Genomic DNA, 16,197 nt, shown 5'->3' on the forward strand with positions numbered 1-16,197 from the left:
AGTGATTGGGGTAATAAAAACCAGGGTGTGGAAACAAAAACTCTTACCTGTGGTGACCCATCTGTCATCAGGGAATGCCCCCACCCTCCCATACCTGCAGAGAGAGACCCTGGTTCGCCCTGGAGAAAGGGGCCTCCTAGCAGATTCTTGCTCACAATGGACTCACCGTAGGTTTCTTGAACAGAAATACACCGGATGCTGTCTGGGCCAGTGGGTTGAGAACTTGGCCAGCTTGGATTCAAACCGAAACTCTATGACTTTGGACCAGTCTTCACTGCCCCAAGTCTGTCTCCTCATCCGAAAACATGGAGAAGACAAAACCAGCCATGAGGAGATGCCGGGAAGACAACAAAGAATGCGTGCAAGGTGCCTGCTCGTAGCTGGTGCTGGGGGCTCCCATGAAGAGTAAACGCCCAGAAGACAAGAAGATTGGGCTTTAGGCGGGCACTTAACTCACAGAGTGCTCTGAGTACATCATCTCTTACATCTGCAAGGCGATCTTGTGAAATTAGGTATCACTATTATGGCGCCCATTTCACGCAGTAGGAATCAGTTCAGAGAGGTCCACTGACTTGCCCAGTGATGCACAGCATGTTAAGGGTAGGGCTAGGACAAAGCCCAGGTCTTCCAAGCCTTATTGAGCACTTCAGTTCTATCCCTTTAACCTGGGAGCTGGCTGGCACCTTGAGGCCGGGCACAGTATCTTCGCTTAGGCAGGACTGGGCCTCTGAGGGACAAAGTATGCTCAGCCAGGCACCGGCCACAGGCTGGGAGGTCCCTCTCCATTTTCCCTGATTCTTCGCTTCCCCTGGTGCCAGCTGGGTTACTGAGGAAGGTCTGTGGCTCCATTTCCAAGAAGGAGGTAGGGGGCCCTGGCTGTGTGCCCACCTCCCTTCTGAATGCTCCGTGACACACACCTGGTAAGTAAGTGATGCTCACGTTGGGCTGAGTAGCTGTGGGTTTCCTTTCTAGGGGCCAGGGCCATGCGCTGGCTTCTGTCACTCAAAGGGGCATGTGCGGAGCCTGCTCTGGACGAGCCTATTCAGAAGACTGTTGGGGGGCAAAGCTGAGCATGTGGCTGGAGAGAGCGCCACCCTGGTGGCCGTGTCGAGACCAGACAAAGGGCCCGGACGGGAAGGTGCAGGAGCCGTGACAGTAATTTTAATTTTTGAGGCCTTTGGTGGCATCCATAAGCCCAGAGCTTCTCTTCTGTATAGTTCCCATTTGGATCAATAGATGTTTTAAAACAGAGTCCTTGATTCTGGGGGCTGGGGACCCCAAAGGCGGGCTCTATGACACACTCGGGTGGAGTTTGCCTACCATCATAGCTCCACAAGGGACATATTCTTCACAGATGACAGGGAGAAGGGGTTTCCTCCTGGGAGTTGGCCCCTGGGCCTCTGCTCCCACCCACCTGTCCTGGGGCTGCTCCGGGCCCCCATCTGAGCTGGCCTCTCAGCAGAAGTCTGGGCCATTGGCATCAAAGACATGCTTCCCTGCCAGCGCTGGACATGTCTGATACCCGTGCACCTCTGGGGGCTGGGTCTGCAGACATCATATGGAGAGTCAGCAAAGGTCACTCAAGTTCACTCAGCCAAAAATGTCTGCCCTCCACAGGATGTTCTGGACTCAAGGCTCCCAATGTTTACTGAACCCCTTCTCTGGGTCAGGCTCTGAACTGGGCTCGAGGTCCCAATGGGAACTGAGGCAGACACGGGCCTGGCCTCAGGGGCTCACAGGCTGGAGGCCAAACGTGGACGCCAAAAAAATGGTCACAAATGGCAAGTTAATCATCATAGGTCGCAAAGTACTTCACAGGAGAGACAGCTTGGTGGGGTCTTGCCCTCACTGGGGGCACGGAAGCCTCCCTGGGAAAAGCAAGCCTGAAAGAGGGCCGTGTGGGGCGCTCTTTATCTGCTCCACAGCCGGTTAGTAAGCTCTTGTCACGTGCCAGGAGCCAGGGGAGGGGCTGGGTGTATATGGCTAACCAAGCCCTACAGGACTGCTGTTCTCCCAGAGTGCAAAGTCAAGGCCAGGATCAAGGGACACAGACCAGGAACAATGAAGATAATGCCATAATTTGGGGTAACAATCAGTGCAATGAAGGGATTTGAACAGTGGATGATCTAGGTGCTGTAGGGTAAGGAGGGCGGTGAGGTGGTTGGGAAGGGTTCTGAGTTGGTGATATGGGAGCAGAGACCTGAACCAGGGAGATGGAAAGCACCCCAGTAAGACAGAGCAGCAAGTGCAAAGGCCCTGTGGCAGGGAGGAATCAGGAATGCTGAAGGAGCCCCAGGAGCCCATATGCTTGGACCACAATGAGGAGAGCGGCATGGGAGGAGCTTGAGCGTCTGCAAAGCCCAAGGGAGGAGACTTATTTCTACTCTAAGTGCACTGGGAGGCTACAGGAGGGGTTAAGACAAGAGTAACATGATTTGACTGGTGTTAAAATAAATCCTTCTACACTGTAGAAGATGTTATGGCAATTACTCAAAAAATTAAAGGTAGAATTACTGTTTGATCCAGAAGTCCCAATTCTTTTTTTTTTTTTTTTTTTTTTTCAGAGAAAGAGGGCACAAGTGAGCAAGGGGTAGACAGAATCCCATGACGGGGAGAGAGGGGTGGGGGAGAGAGAGAGAGAGAGAAGCAAGGCTTACCCGATGTGGGGCTTGGGGTCACCTGATGCAGGGCTCGTGCTCACCTGATGTGGTCCTTGAACTCACGGAACCTTGAGATCATGACCCGAGCCAAAGTCAGGTGCTTAACAACTGAGCCGCCCAGGTGCCCCAGCAATCCCCCTTCTGGTACATACTCAAAAGAACTGAAAGCAGGGTATAGAACAGGTATTTGTATGCCCCTGGTCACAGCAGTCCTGTTTACAGTGATGAAAGGTAGAGACAATCTGAGTATCCATCGACAGATGGACAAAGGAAAGCGATCTATCCATACGAAGGAATATCAGTCAGCCTTAAAAAGGTAGGAAACTTTGACACACGTTACAACATGGATGAGCCTTGAAGACCTCATCGTCAGTGAAATGAGCTAGTCACTCGAGGATGGATTTTATATGATCCCACCCATTTGAGATCCCTAGAATGGCCCAATTCCTGGAGACGAAAAGTAGAAGGGGAGTTGCCAGGCAGGGTAAGGGGAGGAGGGGAGTTAATATTTAATAGGTAGAGTTTCAGTTTTGTGAAAAGAAGGTGTTCTGGAGATGGCTGGGGGTGATGGCTGCACAAGTCACTGAACTGCACACTGAAAACTAGTTAAAATGGTCAGCTTATGTTATGTAGATTTTACCACACACCCAAATCCCTGTATGACTGCAGAGAGAGTCCTACCGTGCGGAAGCAAGCAGGGAGCCGGCCCAGGCCAGGGCTGATGGTGGCCTGGACGAGGGTGGAAACAGTAGGGATGACAGAAAGAGGATCTGACCCGGGGCATGCTGGGGGGTGGGGGGACAGCACCGCCAGGACTTCCTGGGGCGGGCTGTGCGGGGTGAGGCATGGGGCAGGGCGGTGCCCGGTTTCTGGATGGAAGGATGGACCCAGACAGCCTGCCCTGCAGCTGCTTGTAGTCAAGGTGGGAGAAGGAAAATCTGAGCTCAGGCCGCCTGTGGCTGAGGTGCCCTAGGGGCAGGAAGACCAGGGGAAGCCAGAGCAGTGTTAATGGGGAGGGGAGGTGACATCTGAGCTGGTGTTGGGACAGTGAGTGAAGAGTCCATGAAGACAGATGAGGGAGGATAGCGGTGGGGCAAGGACCGAGGACAGGCCAGCTGTCTGCAGCATGCTAATGGAGGTGGCCCGGGCTTCCCGTCACGGTCCTGAATGTTCAGGTGAGGAGCCCAGACTCCACTCAGTAGGCACAGATTTCACGGATTCCTACGGATCGGAAGGGAGCGTGAGGCTGGAGGTCTGGGCAAGGCTGGCTGGTACCAGGACATGGCTTGCCCGAGGTCAGGACCCCCTGGCTCTGGATCCAGTTCTGGGAGGCCTCAGTGAGCGGCAGGAGGTGGGCCTCTCCCATTTCATTCCAGAGATGGTGGATTCTAGAGTAGAGAGAGGCCCGTGAAGCCGTCTGCCTCTTCCTTACCTTGTCCTGGGTGTCCTCACAAGATCTTGTCTCCCGGTCTTTGCCTGTCGCTCACTCACTGAGCTCCAGGCACACTGACCTTTTTCTGTTTTGCAAACTACGTGCTCCTTCACACCCAAGGGCCTTTGCACTTGCTGTTCCTGCTGCCAGGAAGGCTTCCCCCACCTCCAGCCTTCCACATGGCTGGTTGCTACACAGCTGTGTTCCTTTCCAGGTCTCTGCTCAAATATCTCCTCCTCTGAGAGGCCTCCCTGATAAGCCACCCTTGTTTCATCTTCTTTCTGGTTCTTATCACTGACTAAGATGATCTCACTTGTTTACTTGTTTACTATGTGTCTCCCACCTCTGCCCCAACCAGAAAGGAAGCCTCAGAACCCTGAGAACTTGTCCATCTTGGTCACTGTTGTGTCCCCAGCCCTGGAACAATGCCTTGCACTGAATGTGTACCCATTAGTACTTGCTGAATGAGTGAATATTTTAGGGGCCCCCTGTGCAGCTAGGGAAGCAGACCAAGGCCCTCTCCTCCTCCTGGAGGTCTGTCAGGCCCAGGGTGACCCTCAGGGATCCCAGGCCCCCAGCCCCCACCCCCACCCACTGGCAGCCCAGGATGCTCTTCCTTTGTTCTCCCTCGGGGTTTAGGCAGCGGGAAGGCCAAGGGTGTTCTGGGTTTGGTTTTTGTAATTGGTTTGATATGATCATGAAAAGTATCTAAAAATTGGACAGCTGGAAATGTTTTTCCTCCCATTTATTACTTAAAACAGCCTTAGAGTTTGGGGTTGTTTTAAAAATCAGATTCTCCTCACTAAAAAAAATAAAAATAAAAAGTAAATACCATGAGCCCATTCTTGCATATTTCCGGAGAGACCTTGCAAGGTCACGACAAGGCCTCTGCGTGTGGGGTGCGGGGCTCCTCCGGGCTCCAGACAAGAACTGGGGAGCGTCCGGGGCTGGGTCTTGGCCATCCTGCAGTCACGGTACCAGGAGGGGAAGATAAATTAAGATGAGTGTGTTGCTCAGTTAGACATTAACCACGCCAGTGAAAAAGGATTGTGAATGTTAAAATGGCCCAGACTAAAATATACGGAGGTTAAAATACAGGGTAACTTTACAAATCACTAATAATTTCTTTGGCTTTCACTGCAATAACATTGATTTAATTCATTAGATTCCTTTCTAAATCTATATTTCAGTTTTAGAGTTGTCAGTTTCTGTTAATGACAATTTTGCCCCATCTGTTCCAACATGAAAATGAGGCTCCTTGCCGCAGACAAGATAGATCTCTAAGAGTTTAAGAAGGAGAAGTCTTAAAGGTATTTCACTCAGATGAGGCCCGTTGGATGATTCACACTCAGATTGAGGCTGCCCACAAAAGAACTTTGCATTGACGCCCGTGGAGAGACGGACACCCTCCCCCAACCACATGCATCCAGCGACCACCCCGTGGCCACCCTGTGCTGCCATCATCCGATATTTCGGAGGGGAACGCTCAAAACATTACCACTCATTCTTTTTTTTTTTTTTTTTTAATGACAGAGCAATAATTCTGGGTGTCAGCATATCAGAATTCCAGCGGCTGTGAGTGGAATAAAGATGGGTTGCTGTAATTTGGCCATCCAAATCGTCGTATTACAGTAAGTTATTTCCGTGAGGCCGGTGAGCTGGTGTCTGCTGAGGGGGCGGTGTCCGGGCTCCCAGCTCTGTGACAAACATGTCTGATGTCCCCCTCCAGCCCACCAGCCCACACATCTGCCAGTCTTCTGCAGGAGATGGTTTTGAAAGCGTGTGCCCAAATCTGGAACCAGATGATGGCATTCGAGGGGCCAGTATGGGCTGGGCACAGGCCTCTGATGAGAGGAATGAACCAGACCGTAGGAGCATGCGACTCTCCTGGAGAGAATGGGCCCTGCCTGGCCACAAACGGGGGTGGGGGGAGGCATTCCTGAGCCCATGGCAGAGGTCCTACATTCCTGGGAGGCGGGGGAAGCTGGTCCGCTAATTATCAATCATGGAAAAATAAACCTGCCCACTAAAGAGGACATGATGTGTAGTACAGGACCGGAGGAACTGGGGATTTTTTAAAATTTAGAAACCTTCTACAGGAATAGGCAGGCATTAAAACATATATGGAATTAGGCCCCATCGTCAAAGTTAATATTCACCATATGTATTTACATTCAACGCAACGCCAGCAAATGTGTACTGCCTTACAGCACGTAGGGAGGGGAGATTGCCTCTTGCTCAGGCTGACATTAGGTTGAGTTACTGTTCTGCTGTAGACTTCTCCGGAACATCTAAAGACAGTCGAGAAAAATCAGACTGAAAATCCTCCTTTTGGATCTGCCTCCTAATTTCAAACACAAATTAGTGAAATTTTAACATTTCAGATATCACACCTTGAGCAAATTAAAAATCAACAAAAATATTAGGGTTCTCTGTGACCTGCTCATGTGTACAGAATGTATAAAAACTTTAATCAAACACTCGGGTTTGCTCAGTTTTAAATTGTGTTACTTTAATAGTTTCTTTTCTGCTGTTTATATTAATGACATATTCCCATCTAAATACATCGCCGTGCCGAAAAGCCATCACAACATTTCTAAGGTTGAATGAATGCGGTTGTATTCATGGTTTTTTAATAAAAAGATCTTTTTCTATTAAGTCCCCTCTTGTTTTTTTTTTGTTTTTTTTTTTTCCTTTTTTGTTCTCCAAGGATCGAGGTTCTCCTCCACATGTACAGAAGCTCGGGGAGTGATGTAAACTCACATCGGCATTCATGCTCCCTTCGTGTGCAAATGCCTGCTTTCTAGCCCTGTTTCCACACACATCCGAGCCAAGGACGAGGCCATCCGGGGGGTGGGGGTGGGGTTGTAGAAGCACAAATTGCTTTAAGCATCAACAGAAGGTCTTATCACTTGGGACAGTGTCTTGATTTGCTCTTCTCTGGAAAGTGGTAGTTAGCTTATGCTGCTGATCTACTTGGGGAGGGCCACACCTTGTCCAGATGTGTCTGGAAGGGGGTACAAGTGGGCATAATGCCGGGTGAGTGGTTGACCCTGGGCTCTTCGAGGGACAATTTGGGATTTAAGACCCTTCGCTACCAGATTGCTGAAAACCTCCAGAGAGCTCCCAGGCCCTCTTGATTAAAGTTCTCACACTGCCTCTCTGATCTGGAGCTTGTCTGGGACTCTGAAATGCAGAGTAACACAGCCTGCTGTGCCTTGGGGACAGGCTTCATGCAGGTCTCTGTTTTTGGCAAAACCTAAGTTAAACTTCCCAATTCTATAAAACTGATCAATTGTCAGTGTACCAAGCAGGGGAGGGAGGGTGAGTCATAGGTTATTCAAGGGTTATTTGGAGATAAATTCCCTAGAGGCCAGGAGACTTTGAACTTGACTGCTCTGGACTTGGGGCAGAGGACTCCAGCCACCTGGCCTAACCCCTCATCTATGCAAGACGGCCTCTAAATCTGCAGTGTTGTCCCTTAACAGAAAGTAGCCAGATCTTTTACTACAACATTTCAGTTAAATCATAAATGCCCCTTAACTATAAATACAAATAAATGCATTATTACCCTTATATTTACAGTTATTATGTAAAGTGACACCTAGGGGTCTAGTCATTTACAAGTTCTGATCGAGATAAAGCCTTCATCTGTCTACCTTTCCTTCAAAGTTATTTTTGGATTTATGGGCTATTATGAAATATTTCAAACATAAAGACCAAAACAAATAACGTAATAAACACAGACGTGCTCACCACCCAGTTATATCGCATCTTAGCAGGATGTCAGATCTGCTCCAGAATTTTTTTTTCAGGAGCTAAGACGTTCCGACAGCAGTGTGCCCCTGGCTCACGGGCTCCCTGCAGCCCAGGGATGGGTATCGCTGTCACAGGGAGTTTCAACACAGGCCATACCCTTCCAGCCCAGGCAGAGGAGTGGACTGGCCCAGCGGAGAGGCTGGTACTTGGCAACACCGTCTTGAACCTCTTGCTTCCTCGTCCCGAGGACTGGAAGGAAGGCACTCTCAAAGCAAAGGACACAGGTTTGACCCGGAGGCCCAGGAAGCATTGTGTATGGTTCAAGGTGCACCTTGATCTGCAGGCTGGAGAAATGAGGTGATCAAGGCTAAAAATGAATACGCCTGACGTGGGAAACTAGCCTTCTGAAATAATTAGGCCACGAGCCGCAGGATGAGGCAGCGTGATGCAGGTGTCTGTTGAATAAGAGACGCTCTCCCCCTCCCTCCTGTGCCGTCTCCAAATGGTTGAAAAGTACCTTAGTTCTCTGGTGGAATTGGTTTTAGAAATAATTCATTTTCTGACCATGCAGGACAGGGGACTCAAGATGCGTCTTCTTAAGCCGGTTGCGATGAGATCAGGGGCTTTGCTAATCAACTAGAAATATTCCTGGATATGAAATCTTTACCTGTTTAAGAAAATTATATAATATGGTTCGAGCAAATTAATTCCGTCTGGACCAGTTACAGCACATAATCAGCTATGTTATGCAAATAGTTATCTTTGTGGTTGAAATCAATAACTTATTTTCTTCTGTAATAAAGAAAAAAGGGGAATAAGCTATTATTAATTATGTACAAAATGAAATCTTTTCTTGCAAGGCTGTGGGTTTCATTTCATTACGAAGGCTTTCCTCATGCCAATTTCTGGGACCCTGACGAGAGCCTTCGGAGGGACGTCCCTGAGGCCACCTCTCATTGGAAAGGTCCCCTGGGTTGCCGAGCCAAGGCCTGCTTCTCTCGGGAAGCCCATGTGGCAGCCATGCATGCCTGGCCGTTTCCCCCAGCAAGCTAGCTTAGCCGGGCCCGTCCCTCGGGGTATAGTTCTGAGGAGCACCTTATTTATAAAGCTTGCTCGACCACAGTTAGTCAGGATCAGCTCCAGTTATAGATGAAGTTAATGACAATATTGATTATGCCATAACCCATGTGAATACCGAGTGTATCGCCTTTTAGCCACAGGGCCATATTTATGAGCTGTTTCTGCCCTCCTGATCATGGCCCGGTCCTGCAGGAAAATCACTCTTCAGGCTCCATTCTGATCCAAAGGCGTGAATCTCTTGAGACCACCTGAGGAGCATTAATGCGGAAGCAACGGGTGTAACTCTTAATGCCAGCCAGGAGCCCTTGCACCGGTTCGTTTTCTCCGATGACCATCCTCACCTGGAACTCCTCCTGCAGACACGGCCCCGTGCAGGGAGAGCCACACTGGCACCCCGCCCCGGTATGGCCACGGGGGGCTCTGGCCAGGTCACATCCCAGCTGATTTTGATCGAATCTGTTAGGGCTATTATCCCTGGGTCTGTCCTCACCAAAACTGTGTGCACAGTCCCAGAAACTTCAACATGCAAATCCGTCAGAGCATCCGTGGGGCGGCAGCATGGTTATTTTTGGCCCCCTGCCATTTCATTTATGGGGTACTTGTATTTGACAAACGGATCTCATTTATGCACAGATACCAGGCTTCTTCCTGCCTGATTATCAGGCACGAGACCCCGCCCTGACCTCGGTCCTGCGGCTGTCACCTCAGCAGAGGGTCCATGCTTTCCTGGCTCCTGTGAAGGTCCATTGCAAACACAAGCTGGTGCCTGGTATTCTGGCAGAGGGGCTCTGAAGCCCGGGTCTGTGTGAGTCTTTATTAGCACACTGCGTGTGCCCGGCAGGAACATTCCTCTCCCTGAAGGCCTTGGGGGCTGCTGGGGGCAGACTCAGCTTTCAGGGGACCCGGGAGCAGGTGGGTGAGTGGCCTGGGTCCATCCACGTGCTGCTGTGAGGGTGTCGGCTGCAGGAGGGTCAGAGGCCGGGTGTGCAGCGGGCAGGGTGGCCTCCAGGGGTCAGGGACTCGGCCGCCAAGCCCAGGGTTTCCCAGGGAGCCCTGAACTCTGAAGTCTCTTCCTCTGCCTTCCCAGCTTGGCTGCTGGCCCACCGCCCTTCCTCCTCCTGGGAAGCAGGTGGGGCCCCCGTCGGCCTCTGCGTGGGATGGCAGGCAGACGCCTCGTTAACCACCCTTCCTCCATCCAGCCCTGTTTATGGATTCCTCTGACCGAGTCCGCCAGGCGGCTTGAACCGGTTGTGGACAGCTGGGCCGCTTGGCATTTTATGGCAAGTGGCGGCTTCCCAAGGCTGTAACTGTGTGTGCTGGGCGGGCGCCGAGGGATATGCCTCCCTCACGTGAGGGCCTGCCCTCCCCAGGGGTGCAGACCCCGGGTTGGGGCCTGTGAGCTGTGCTGTCACCCCGGCTGGTGAGAGCAGGCGCAGAGGGGTGTGCAAAGCAGGCCCTGGCTGGGCAGCCGGCAGAGGCTCCGTCGGGAGGGAGCGGAGCACCCCCACCCCATCCCAGACTGATGCTTTCATGATAATGACGCCTCCTGGGGAGGCACCTTATTGCTCTTCACAGAAACAATCTCTACCAAGAGAAATTAGTTGTTTTGTTGTTGATGGAAAAGAAACGGAAGGAGCTATTGTAAAGTGTTCTCTCTACTTGGAGGAGACGGAAGGCAGCAGGGCAGCTCACAGGTGGCTCCCTCAAGACCTCATGCCCTCAGGGGGTACCGGATCATGCAGGGGTGTGGCCGCTCTCTAGTGGGGAACTCCCGTCTGGACTAGCCAGGGGGCTGCTGACAGGCTAAGGTCCCGGCAGGCCACACCCCCCACAGAGCACACCCCTTGGGCTTAGGTCTCTCAGCTCCATCGCTTACTCACTGTGCCATTCCCGTGCCTCAGTTTCTTGATCTGAAAAATGAGCCCATATGTTTTCCTATGAGTGGGTTGTAAGATTAAATGAGATACTCTGTGTTCAGTTCTTAGCCTGGAACGTAGTAGGCGCCCAGCAATTGGCTCATAGTAGAAACTGGAGGCACGGAAGGATTTGGCAGGGCTGACTCCAGACGGTTCCTGTGGGCCAGACCCAGCTGGGCTGACGGGGCGGGGCTCGCACATATTGACCTGTGTAGAGTCCTTCAGTCCCGAGGTGGTGACCTGCTTCCGTCCCTCACCTACCGGTAGGGCCACCTCCATTCAGCTCTCAGGCCCATCTTTGTCCTTGGCCAGGCTCTGGCCCCACCCTCAGCCGAGCCGGTGCTGGGGACCACCGGGCTCTCGGTCACACCAAGTGCAGCACTGAGCCCACTCCCAGGGCCGCTCCATAAGAGTCAGACCCGCACACACGGGCGCACCCTGACGCGGGACCTGGGGCATATTCCACGCTTACGGAGCATCTGGGAGATAACAACTTTTATGGGAGGGATTTTAATTAGTGCTGTGGCTTAACGTGGTGGAGTTAACATGGGTGGAATTGGCTGGTGCACTGACTTCCGCAAGAGGCATCTGGCGGAGAGACGTGGCTGTGTTTATCACCTGGTCCCTGGAGTTCGTGGGGGGTGGGAATGGGGAGTCGTGCAGAGAACCGCCATGGCGGCCACCAAGGCCGGGCTGGGGGTGGGCAGCGTGACTTCAAGGCCCTGTGACCTCTGTGGTGGCACGGGACCCCATGCTCCCAAGCGCCCTGTGCTCGGTTTCATGCGCTTCTTCCGTTGTGTTGAAATTCTTTAAGAATTTAATCGCCAGAATCTTGATAGTAGAGAGTGTTGGGAGAATGTGTGAATCAAGAAATGAAATAAAAACATCTGAGTAAGTTGTGTGCCGTCTTCCCTCTGTTCTGAATGAAATATATATGGACGTAGCAGCTACGAGACACAGATTGTATAATTTTGGTGATTCTGCCCATGAGTTCTGCTTTTATGTTTGTATTTAAAATTGGCATGGCATGGTTTAAGGTGAACAGTGAAATGTATGCTAATAATTTAAAGTTTTAATTTTTCTTTTTGCAGGAGGACATTAAATGGTAATTTAAAAACACCATGACAAGTCCACAGAAAACAGAAGAAAGGAAAATGCTTCATATCTTAACACCTTTAGCAGCATTTTCCCCTGCTCTTTGAACACGGGCCTCCCCATTTTCAATCTTCATGGGGTCTTGCGCACTAGGCAGCTGTCCCTGGTTGTGGGACCCCAACGGGCTTTGGCTCAGGAATTTTCTTGCAATATCCACGTGAGATAGGATGCACGGTAGCAGAATGATAGTAAAAGTGATTAGCGTTTACCAGGAGGCAGGCGCTATCCTGAGCAATTTATGTGGATGATCTCATTTAATGCTGTAAACCACAAAATGGGAGCCTTGATTATGCCCATTTTACAGATAAAGACATTCAAGGCCACAAAGGTTAGCTACCTCAGCCAGGAAGGCACCGATCCTGTACTCTGAGTCCATGTGGAGCCCAGAGCCAGCTTTTCCACCTCCTAGTTATTCTGTCGCCCCCACTTTGCCCATCGAGGGCAGAGTTCAAAGTCACAAGGGGGCAGGGTAGCAGTGTGCCTGGGATTCAGCCTCAAACCCTGGGACTTAGACACTCTGCTCCGTCTCCTGTGCCATGTAGCTTTGTCCAGGCTGCAAACGTTTTCCTCCTCCTTCTGAAAAGGCATATCATCATTTGTCGTCAAGGGCTCCAGCTTTCTTATTAATAACCCAGTGAACATTCCTTTTTGAGTGGTGACTCGGGACCTCAAAATAGCTGTGCCTGTCCCCTTGTTGGTGCCTTCACACAGGCATACAGACCTCCACATGCTGCACAGGGACGCCAGCCCGGAGACCCGTGCGCACATGTGGGCCCGCGCTGCTCAGACAGCCAACACACATACTCAAACACTCAGACACACATGTACAGACCCGTTCACACAGATATTCACACATGTGCACCAAGGGTACACAGACGCACACACATGAACTCATACATGCATGCACGTGTATACAGGTGGCCAGACATGGCCATGGGGACATACATGGAATGGACACAACACTGCCAGAAATCCCACTAACTCCCCGTGACAGAACCATAACCATGGGCACTGGTGGATTCCCGACATGCTCTGTGACAAAGCCAAAGGGACTGAGACACCCATCACCTAAGGTTTGTGGGCAACTCTAGAAGGTGCCCTTGAAGGGACCCCTGTGCTAGAAGGAACAGAGGTAGAAGGCAGAGAAGTATGGCAGAAAATGGCCTGGGGGTCCGGTAGAACCCCAAGCCAAGGTGGCCTATTATGGACAAATGTTCATTCTACATTGAAGATAACTGTGGGCTTAGCAATCACAGTGATTGTGTAAGTACCATGTGTTTACTCTGACATTCATGGTCCCTCCAGGAGCTCCCCACTGACAGGGAAATGGGACGCTCAGCTCCAAAATGATGGCAGACACAGGGTCAACACATATGCAGGTCAGAATGGAGAGCTCGTAGGGCCTGAGGCAGTCAAGGAGGGCTTCCTGGAGAGGGAGGTCTTAGGAAGCGCAGGAAAAGGTTCTGCTATGCTATTCCTGCCCCCTTCTGGCCCCATTCCCCCTTCACAATGACCAGCCCACCTGGAGCAGATACTGTATTCAGGGAACTCATCGTGACAACCAAATGGTTCAGGTATGTATCTTACCGCCCTCCCCTATCCACCACTTCTGAGGTAGGCTCATTTCCACCCCATCTTCCAGATGAAGAAACAGGCTTATGGAAGTCTTTGGCCTGAGGTCTCACAGGTAGGGGTAGGAGTGGCTGGATCCCAATTCAGGGCCATCTGGTTTCCAGGCCCACCCTCTCAGCCTCCAGCCTTTTCCTGTGAGATCCGAGACGGTGTTTGTGCTCCCCACGTGGAGAAACAGATGCAGAGCTGGCTCCACATGGGAAAAGGGGTCCCGAGGACCTGGATTATGCCACGTGGGATACACGGTTCTCTACAGCATCCCGGCTGGACTGGAACCCAGGCCCTGCCCCATGCACTGGCTGTGTGACCTTAGCAGTCATTCCCATGTCTGGGCCTCAGAACCCTCATCACGTATGAGGATTGGGTGATCACACGAAGCACTTTGTGTATAGGCTGGCGTGTAGCAAGTGCCCAGCAAGTGTTAGGATCACCATCACTCTTGCCATTGTAACTTGTTATCGCTAGTTTATCCGGGGTTACGGCATAATTGGAAAAGGAGACTTACAAGTGGGTTCTAGAGGGCTGGGAAGGAGACTATGGTTTTGAGCCCAGAGAGCACCCGGTTGCAGTGGTCAGATTGGGGCGAGGCTCATTGTGAACACGCCGGCATCCCAAGGTTAGCCACCCCCTTGAGCTCCCAGACCCGTCCTTTCTTGTTGTTCAGTTTCTCAGCTTCCCAGGTATGATACAGCCTGGGCCAGAAGGGACATGGGTTTTTGCTGTGTGACCTGAGATATGTATCTCAAGCTCTCTGGGCTCCGGGTTTGTCCTTTGTACCATAGGGGCTAAGGATTCCCCTGCAGACAGCGCCCCCTGCTGTCTGGGAGGACATCAGGGAACTGAAGAGAGAAAATGGCCTCAGACGCTGCTCTCCAGCCCTAGGAAGGTGGCCTTCTGCACCCAGGAGTTTCCATGGGGAAAATTCCAGTTCCTGCCATTTTGCAACCCACTTGACCTCATTTATACTTTATCCTTTCAGGCAATTTTGTCATTCGGGTGGGGAGTGGGCAGTGTACAGAGCAACTGATGAAATCCCTCGTTCTGAGTCATTCTCACTCTCTTGCTTAAATTCAGGTCATGATATATATGATTTGGATATGTGTGCATATGTGTACATGCGTATCTACACTTGTATGTGTGTATAGGTACATGTACATGTATGTAGATGAGGGGGTGGAGGAGAAAGCAGAAAAGCCCCAGGATGGCCCATATTTGTTTGTCCTTCAATCTTTATAATTGTGCTGCATATGTGTGTAGAGAGTTGTGAATTTTCATCCCCGACCTTTGTAGACACAAACCATCCTATTATCATATACCCTGTCAAAGGAGGGGAGAGAATCAGATGAATATTCTTTGCCTTTTATGCGTCAGAAAAAAAAAAAAAGAAAGAAAGAAAGAAAAGGAAAAAAGAAAGAAAAAAAGTTATTAGCGTTTTTTCAGTCCTGAGATTAAAAACCACCCACTCCCTCCCGACTCCCTGAGACTGGATTGCTCCCTAGTGTCCTGGTCACCTGCCCCTCGCCCTGCCCAGCACAACTTGGTATCCCACCTGTGGCCCTGGGGTCCTCTCGGAGAGGATCTCCTGCAGTCCTCAGACTGGCAGTGTGGGGACAGGAGCAGCTTTTCTGAAAGCATGTCCCAGCTTCTCAGTGCCCCCACAGCCAAATAGACAGAACCTTCCAGATGAAGTTTCTCCTCCCCAACTGAATGATACTAAGTAGTAATTTTAAAACACCAGCCCAGAGACCAGTCCAGAGAAAGACAGCAGAAGAAAACACTTCATATTTTAATACCTTTCACAGCATTTTCCCCTGGCCTTTGAACAAAGGCCTCCACATTTTTTTTTTAATGTTTATTTATTTATTTTGAAAGAGAGAGCGAGCATGCGACTGGAGAAGGGGCAGGGAGAGAGAGAGAGAGAGAGAGAGTGAGAGAGAGAGTCCCAAGCAGGTTCCACACTGTCAGCGTGGAGCCTGACACAGGGCTCGAACCCACGAACTGTGAGATCATGACCTGAGCCGAAATCAAGAGCTGGACACTTAAGTCACTGAGCCGCCCAGATGAGGGGCTCCACATTTTCATTCTTCATGGGGTCTTGCCCACTAGGCAGCTGTCCCTGGATGGGGGACCCAAATGGGCTTTGACTCAGGAACTTGTCAAAGTGTGACTCTTGCAATAGCCACGTGAGGGAAGACACAGAATAATGATAAAAGCGATATGAACCTGCCTCCATTAGTGTTTACCAGGAAGCAGGCGCTATCCCGAGCAACTTACGTGCATTCTCTCATTTAATACTGTAAACTCACGGGGCGCCTGGGTGGCGCAGTCGGTTAAGCGTCCGACTTCAGCCAGGTCACGATCTCGCGGTCCGTGAGTTCGAGCCCCGCGTCGGGCTCTGGGCTGACGGCTCAGAGCCTGGAGCCTGTTTCCGATTCTGTGTCTCCCTCTCTCTCTGCCCCTCCCCCGTTCATGCTCTGTCTCTCTCTGTCCCAAAAATAAATAAAAACGTTAAAAAAAATTAAAAAAAAATACTGTAAACTCACAAAGTAGGTGCCTTGGTTGT

General features: G+C 51.0%; 1 long non-coding RNA gene across 1 annotated transcript; it reads left to right on the top strand.

The window, feature by feature from the left end:
* The first annotated feature begins 3,465 nt into the window (after nucleotides 1-3,465).
* Nucleotides 3,466-6,750, top strand: LOC147573503 (uncharacterized). Its single transcript, XR_015244829.1, has 3 exons — nucleotides 3,466-3,835; nucleotides 5,626-5,723; nucleotides 5,822-6,750. It is a non-coding gene; the product is annotated as an uncharacterized LOC147573503 (long non-coding RNA).
* The last annotated feature ends 9,447 nt before the right edge of the window (nucleotides 6,751-16,197 follow it).

Source organism: Puma concolor, chromosome E2, assembly GCF_028749965.1.
Source record: "Puma concolor isolate L17-30 chromosome E2, mPumCon1.1.hap2, whole genome shotgun sequence".
Classification (NCBI taxonomy): domain Eukaryota; kingdom Metazoa; phylum Chordata; class Mammalia; order Carnivora; family Felidae; genus Puma; species Puma concolor.